Here is a 9,040-nt window from a genome sequence, read left to right as displayed (position 1 = left end):
AGAACGGAGTTCCGGCACCTTTTTTGGATGGAACCTTGTAGGGTAGGCAAGGCGGGTTGTATAACATGTGTGAGTTCCGGCACCTTTTTCTTTTACAAAAAAAGCACTGATGATAATATATCTCCTCCCCTGGTCTCTTCCCTCCCTGATATAGCTGACAAAGTGAGAAAGAGCCTGTGGCCTAGAGGTTAACACAGCTGCCTACTTCCAAGCAGCCCAGGTTCGAATCTCAGAAGGGTGTGGCTGGCTGAGAGCAAAGCAGCTTGAAATAGCTATACCAGTCTCCCTTTGATTCTTTGTTAGCAATCCAAATTTAATATAATAATGATTGTCACAGTTAGCGACTGCTGCCTGTGGATGGCCCTAGTTTGGGCTGATACAGGCAAAATTCCTTCTCCCCATATTTGGGTCGACAGGGTACATTAAAAAAAACCACTCGAGACATTTTAATTTCCCTCATCTTTCTGATATTTTATTTATTCATCTATTTGTACCCCAGCTTTATTATTTTTGTAAGTAAGTCAAGATGGCAAACATATCCAACAAACCTTCCTTCTCTTATTTTCCTTCACAACAGCAATCTTGTGAGGTGAGTTGGGCTGAAAGAGGGTGACTGGCTCAAGGTCACCTTGTTGGCTTTCATGGCTAAGGCAGAACGTAAACTCATGGTCTCCTCCTTTCTAGCTGGGTGCCTTAATCACTAAAGCAAACTAGCCCGATATAGTGGTGGAGTAGAACCTGGTGCTATAATAACTCATTCAACGATGACATAAATCACTTTATCATCCTACATTCCATTATGGTGCATACATGGTCCTGGTTCACACATACACTGGCCTTTCTTGCAGAACTAAGGTAACAATTTAATTACAAGATGGAGGTTGCAGCTTCAGAGTAAAGGCTTATCTGTGCTGACTAGTGACCTGTCACCAGATCTGGCAGGCCACTATTTCTGGATGGCAGAAACAGATAATGTCTGTTTATCTTTCATCTACTGTTAACATTACCTCAAGGCATGTTTTTCAGATGTACACTTTTCCGTGTTGTGTCCCCTCAAGCACTGTTGTCCATTTTAGATGGCACAACACACTTTTTGTAGGGTAAACCCAGCAGTTCATTAAATCCTTCACAGAGGCCAAAACACCCCTTCCATTGAGGCAATGTTTGCTGTAGTGTGTAATATCTTTTAAACCTACCAATGTAAAAAGTGTTGTAAGAGGATTATTTATTTTGTTTTGTTTTTTTCAATGCCTTCAAGCCAGGGTTGACCCCTGGTGACTGACTGGACAAGTCCTTGCAGTTTTCTTGGCAAGACTTCAGAAGTGGTTTGCCCTTCACTGCTTCCTAGGCTGAGAGAGAGGGATTGGTCCAAAGTCTCTCTCTCTCTCTCTCTCTCTCTCTCTCTCTCTCTCTCTCTCTCTCTCTCTCTCTCTCTCTCTCTCTCTCTCTCTCTCTCTCACACACACACACACACACACACACACACAGACTCTGCTGACTTTATGCCTAAAGCAAGTTTAGAATCACAGTCGCCTGGTTTCTAGCCTGGTGCCTTAACCACTATACCAAACTTACCTGGCTGTAACACGTCGTTTTTGTTTAACAGCTACAGGTATTGTCGTCCTCATTTAGAAACAGCCCTATATACTGACTGTTCCCAGTTATGACAGTGGGGGGAAAAAAACCCTTTGCAACCAATCCTCCCATTCACAAACTGTGCAAGTCTATAAAGCAAAACACAAGAGCTGTTGATACCACTTTACAGAGGAATTATTAAGTCTGTTTTCTGTAGTTGTATAACTGTCTAGTTTGGTACAGCAACCAAAAAAGGCAGTTAAAAGACTCCAACCAGAGAGTTAAGACTACAGAAAAAACAATTGCAACCAGCCTGCCTTCCTACATGTTGTGCGTGTCAGAAAGAGAGCTGAGAATATCTGCAAACCCTTTACATCCTGGACAAAATGTTTCAACTCCTACCCTCTGGACAGAGCTACAGGACATTGTCTACCAAAACAACTAGACACGAGAAGAGTTTTTTCCCTTGTGTCATCACTCTGATGAACACCTAATTCTCACAGTGTTGCCTAATGTCTCTTACATATACCCATGCAGTGTAGCTGTAATATTATTTATCGTTATTATCTTCTTTACTCCCCCTTTTATTGGTATTACAATTATTTTGTTGCTTTGCACGTACACTGAGAGTTTCTGCACCCGAGACGAATTCCTTGTGTATCTCATCACAGTTAATGGTCTAATTGGCCAAATGAAGTATTGAACTGAATTCAAAGAAATCTAAAGTTTCATCATTAGTTTCTTTTTTTTTTATTGAAAAGTTTTTCAATACATTTTATCTTTAACAAAACAACCCCTCCCCACCCCCACCCACCCTTCCCAACCCAATCCAACCCTCCCCCCCTCCCCTTCCCCCCTCCCCGACTTCCCAGAGCTAAATACAAGGTATAAAAGTAAAAAAACAATCATAAACTACCATATGCTAACAACCATAAACTATTAGGTCTATCGCCCTTTAGCTCTTATAAAATGACTACAAGCAATATAAATGTTCCATCAATACTTATTCAAATGCTAAATGAAACTTTTTAGTCCCATATTTATTCTGGATGTAATCATTCCATTTTTTCCACTCCACGATATATCTCTGTTGCGAACGGTCTTTCAAATACGCCGAAATCTTTGCCATTTCCGCCAGGTTAGAAACTTTTAAAGTCCATTCCTCTATAGTCGGCAGTTCTTCCTTCTTCCAGTATTGTCCTATTAAAAGTCTTGCTGCTGTAATTAAGTTCAACAGTCCACAACAGTAGTATCAGTAATAATGCCCAATAAAAACAATTGCGGACAAAACTTTATCCTTTTCTTAAATATCTTCTGCATATTCCACCAGATTTTAATCCAAAATGCTTTAAACTTTTTACAGGTCCACCATATGTGAAAATACGTTGCGTCTTCGCCACCACACCTCCAACATTTAGGCTGGTAATTCGGATACATACTTGCTAACTTTTTGGGATCTAAATGCCACCTATAAAACATTTTATAAAAGTTCTCTCTTAGATTTTGAGCTTGCGTAAATTTTACGTTTCTCACCCAGATCTTTTCCCAAGTATCCATTGTAATAACTTCTTGAATATTCTGAGCCCATTTTATCATGCAATCTTTAACAAGTTCTGTTTCTGAATCAATTTCTATCAATGCAAGATATATCCGTTTGATATGTGCTGGACCCTGATTTCTAATTTGCTTTACCAGATTTTCATCAGTCATTGAAAAACCAATTTTCTGATCTTCTTTCCACCTGGCCTGTAGTTGCCCATACTGAAACCAGGTTTGAGCAATCTTTTCTTCTCGTAAAAAGTTATACAGCTTCAAACACCATACATTCCTTTCCAAACTTAAGATTTCCTTATATGGAATCACATCATGTTTGAACCCAACATTTATGTTTTCTATTGCGTGTTTCGGTATTGCCCATAAAGGTATCTTATAATTTAACTTATGTCTATACTTTTTCCAAACTCGCAACAAAGCATGTCTTAAAATATGCACCTTAAATACATTATCTACCTTCTTATCATACAATAAATATGCATGCCAGCCAAATAACAAGTCATGACCTTCAAGATTTAATAATCTCCCTTGTGTTAAGTTAATCCAATCACTTATCGCTGACAACGCAGCAGCTTCATAGTATAGTTTAAAGTTGGGCATTTTAAGACCACCTCTTTCACGCGTATCCTGCATAATCTTAAATTTAACTCGTGGCCTTTTCCCTGCCCATACAAATTTATTGATACCCTTTTGCCACTCCTCCAGATTTGAATCCTTTTTAAGAATGGGTATCATTTGAAATAAAAATAGAAATTTCAGCAAAACATTCATTTTCACTGCTGCGATTCTTCCCAATAATGACAATTGTAACTTTTTCCAGCTGTCCAATTCTTTTTGAACTTTACCCCATAGCTTTTCATAATTATTTTTATATAACTTTGCATTTGAGGGTGACAAATATACCCCCAAATATTTAACCCTTTTAACAATTTCAAATCCAGTTAACCCTTCTAAAACAGCCTTTTGTAATACTGTCATGTTTTTAGCCAGTATTTTAGTTTTTTGTATGTTAACCTTGAATCCAGAAACTTTCCCATATTGCATTATTATCTCCATCAGGTCCACAACAGAGTTTTCTGGCTGGGTCACCGTAACAACCAGATCATCTGCAAATGCCCTCAATCTATAATCCTGATCTCTTATTTGAATTCCCTTAATTTTTTCCGAATTCCATATTTTAATCAATAGTATCTCCAATGTTAAAACAAATAATAAAGGTGATAATGGACACCCTTGCCTTGTGCCCTTTTCAATATTGCATACTTCGGTCAGACTGTTATTTACTATTATACGGGCTGTTTGCTTTTGATATAATGCCCTAATTGGTTGTAAAAAATTATCCCCAAAATTCATTTTATCTAATACTTTCATCAAGAATTGCCAATCCAGTTGATCAAAGGCTTTTTCAGCGTCCAGAAAAATCAGCGCTGCAGGGATCTGGTTGTTCCTTTCCAAAAATTCCAACAAGTCAACTATATACCTCACATTATTTTTCATTTGTCTACCACTTATAAACCCAGTCTGATCACCATGAATTACCTGTTGCAGTACCCTCATCAATCTATTAGCTAAAACCTTAGCAAATATCTTGTAGTCCGTATTCAAAAGTGATATTGGTCTATAATTTCTTGCTTGAGTGACATCCTGATCTTCCTTCGGAATCAAAGAAATGAAAGCAGTTTTCCAAGACGGAGGCACCCCTCCTCCCCTTTGGATTGTCTGAAACAATTCCCTTAATGGCTTTATCATCTCAGACTGTAAATTTTTATAGTACACAGCAGTCAAACCATCCGTGCCTGGCGCTTTACCCACTTTCAATTGTTTAATTGCTAAAAGAATTTCTTCCTCAGTTATCAGTTGATTCATCTCTGCCTTTTGTTCTTGCATAAGAACCGGAATACTAGCATTTCTCAAATATGCATCAATATCTGCTTCATTAATCTTATCTCTAGCATATAATTTAGAATAAAAATCAACAAAGGTTTCCTTAATAAGATTCTGTTAATACACAACCTTGCCCTTATGTTCTATTTTGTCTATATTAGAAACCCTTTGCTTCTTCCTTAGCATATAAGCTAACCATCTACCTGGTTTATTGGCATTACAAAAAGTATTATGTCTAGCAAACCGTAAGTTAGTTGCCACCTGATCAGCCATCAGCTTATCAAATTGTCCCCTTAATAAATTAATAACCTCTTTAATCTTCACATCCGATGGATTCAAAATTAAGGCTTTTTCTTTTTCCCTAATCTCATTATCTAATTCTTTCCTCCTAAATTCCAAATTACGTCTATATTTATTATTCAAATATATTAACACACCTCTCATGTATGCCTTGCTAACATCCCAAACCATTTCCATAGAAGTACCCTTATACATATTAGTTTCAAAAAAAATCCTTCATTTGTTTTTTACATTCTTCCACATTTTCCTGATTTCTAAACAGGTTCTCATTTAGACGCCAGGAGCGCCTATCTCTATTGTCCTTATCAATCTCTAACCAGACTGGACTATGATCAGACATGGTTCTTGGACAAATCTTTATCTTCTTAATCCTAGAAAAAAAATCATTAGTGATTAATATAAAATCAATCCTAGAAAAAGATTGATGTCTATCAGAAAAAAAAGTATAATCCTTTTCTTGTAGATTTCTCTCTCTCCAGATATCTCACAGCTCCAAATCATCCATCATCTCAAAAAAAGACTTAGGCAATTTAGCATGACTTGGGGTACTTCTAAAGGAGCCACTCTTGTCCATTTGTACATTCAAGACACCATTCCAGTCTCCCATAAAAATAAAAGATTTATAATCCAATTGAGTGATCTTGCTGTGTAATAAACTATAAAAGTCGGCTTGTTGTTGATTAGGAGCATATAATCCAACCAGAAGCGTTTTTTGCCTTCTAATAACAAATCTACTATAACGTATCTTCCTTGTTGATCTGCTTCAATTAACTCCGCTGTAATAGTATTCTTGACATAAATAACCATTCCATTTTTCTTATTCATTGCAGAAGCAATAAATTGTGTGCCCAATCTTGAATTTAATAAATACTTTTGGTCCATAACTCTAATGTGTGTTTCTTGTAAACAAATAACATCAGTCTTAAATTGTTTTAAATATTGAAAGATTTTCTTTCTCTTCTGTGGTGAATTTAAACCATTGACATTCCAAGTTAGAAACTTAGTCGCCATCCTTAGCGACCCGAAGCTTTTGGAGCGCATCTTCCAGGATCCCCTTAACATTCTTAGGCCGTGCCCCTCCCACAGCTTCGCTATAGGTACGCTTTGGAGGTTCCACAACTTTCTGCTGGTCTTGTTCTTGCTCGCGTCTCATTCGTCTCAAAGCAGCACGCGTCATCCTCTGGTCTCTTGCTTCTTCCAATGATACTGAAATTTGATCCTCTCCTGTAGCTTTCTCATCTGTCTGTGTTGTTCCTTCAGCACCTTGAGGCTTTCCCTCGCCATTCTTCTTTGTAGATTCCAAAAGTGGTATGGGGGTTGCTTTTAAAACATTACTATAAAAATCACGTGCTTGCATCACTGTAATAAGACGATGTCTCGTGCCTTCATGCATCACCACCATACCAACTGGTATCTCCCATCTAAACTTAATATCACGTCGTCTGAGCTCTTGTGCTAGGAAAGCAAACTCCTTTCTTCTCCTTAAAATTTTTGGAGGGATCTCTTTTAAAACCAGAACTTCTTGCTCAACAATTACAAGCTTAGTATTGTAAGATGCTTGAATAACTTCATTCCTGATTGCTCTCTTTGTAAAATAAACAACCACATCTCTAGGTAATTTCCTTTGTCTTGCAATCCATGAATTGACACGAAAGATTTTGTCTATGTCTCCCACAATTCCATCTGCTGGCCGTCCCAGCACCCCTTCCAGAGCCTCAGAGACTATTTCCTTCAGATCTTCTTTAGGATTCTCTTTCAAGCCTCTGATTCTAACAGCAAACTCCATCTCGTGGTACTGCACCAAGGTCAAGTCACTGTCAATTTTATCCACCACATTCTCAGTCTCTAACATTTTTGCATCTAATTTAATATTATTTTGGCTGAGATCCTCCACTCTTTCATCCAAGCGTTCGATACATATTGCCATGCCTTGAAATGCAAGCAAGATGTCCGCCCTTATATCTGTTAACTTCTCATCCAGCTTTTCCTCCATAACTTCAACTAGTTTTTCTGTTAACTTCTCATCCAGCTTTTCATCCAGCTTTTCATTTATAATCTCATCTATTTGCTGTGAGTGCTTTTCCAAAGCATCTTGCAAAACTTTAACTGTCAGGGCTGGCGTAGGTGGGGGTGCAGGAGGCAATAAGGCTTGCAATGAAGACTGCTGCACCGGGGAAGCCCCCGCACTTCTAATAACTTTGGAAGATTTAGCCGCCATTTTCCCCCGCTGTTACTACGCACTTTCACTTTCCAAGTCTGCAAAATCCGTTGAGCTAAAGATCAAAAGTCCACTTTCACCTTAATCTCCTGTATCGCTCTGCCTGCATCCTCGTTGTCCAAAATCCTTTCCTGCTGGCAGAGATGGTTGCGAACGCCTTGTTCTGCTCCAAAAGCACGGAGCAGAAACGCTGCGCAGCCCAGAGCAAACCCAGGCTTCGGGGGGGCTCGATCCTTCAGCCGCCAGAACTTTAAGCTCTGGCGGCCCCGGAGAGCTCAACCCCTACCTGGGTACTCACCCCCTCCTCTTCTCCCGAGGAGGGGGCTTCCGAGCCGCCAAAACAGCTGATCGGCGCTGTTCTCGGCGGCTCTACAAAGCCGCGGAGCAGACAGCCCGAAAATGGCTGTCTTCGGCGGCACCTTGCCACCCGGAAGTCTCGTTTTATCATTAGTTTCATTAGTGATTGCTTTATTTAAGAACCAAGCTGTTAGGCACCAAAGCATAAGGTTGCCACCCTTCCTTCCAAATCATTCTAAAAATTCAAATTTCCCATGAGTGGGAGGTTGCACCATCAGCTAATGGGGCCTTGAGGTGGCACTGAGTACTGGTGATATATTGCTGAATTATTCTTGCTTGTGCAGGAGGCATCCTACACCAGCTTTGGTTGCTAGGTAGTCTTCAAGGACAGCTGCAGATAAAAAACATTGGAGTCATCCAGTCTAGAGGTGATAAACTTATGAGTTACTGTTGCCAGAGCCATTTTTCTTCCAGAAAGGAATGCACCTGATATACCACCATAGCTGGGCCAAGAGATCATTGGTCGTGGCTTCCCCCTCGCAGGAGCCATGACTGAAAGAGCAGCTGCAAGTTACAGGTCCCTCCAGAGTATTGTTGTAACCTCCAGTGCCCACCATGCTTAATATCCCACTGTGCACTGGAGTGCTCTTGACAGCAGTACAATGCATGCACACATCATGGGCACCCTCGGTCCATTTTTTTATGCTTGTTTACTGAGTCTTTCCCCAGCCCTGGTGTGAGGAAAAACAAACTCAGGAGAGCTGAGAACAATGGTAATTTTAGCCTGACTCAACTAAAAAAGAATCCAAGACAGGAAAGTTGTTACATTGCATTGGGAGCAGGTGACCTGGTAAGCCCAGGTGATTTAGGGTAGTGATAACTAAGCATTACTGTCACCTCACCCCTCCCAAGCAGCAGAAGAGCTTGAGGGAAAAAGCAGGTGTGAAGCCCACCTCTCTACCTGCATCAACTGGCATATTCCCAAATCAGCTGATTTTGCTACGATTGTGAATATATTTGTCTTCACCTGATTAAAGGTAAAGGTAAAGGTAAAGGTTCCCCCGCACATGCGTGCTAGTCGTTTCCGACTCTAGGGGCCGGTGCTCATCTCCATTTCAAAGCTGAAGAGCCAGCGCTTGTCCGAGGACGTCTCCGTGGTCATGTGGCCGGCATGACTAGATGCCAAAGGCGCACAGAACGCTGTTACCTTCC

The sequence above is a fragment of the Vipera ursinii genome (genome assembly GCF_947247035.1).
Source record: "Vipera ursinii genome assembly, chromosome: 2".
Classification (NCBI taxonomy): Eukaryota; Metazoa; Chordata; class Lepidosauria; order Squamata; family Viperidae; genus Vipera; species Vipera ursinii.
Note: the sequence above shows the minus strand (reverse complement) of the source record.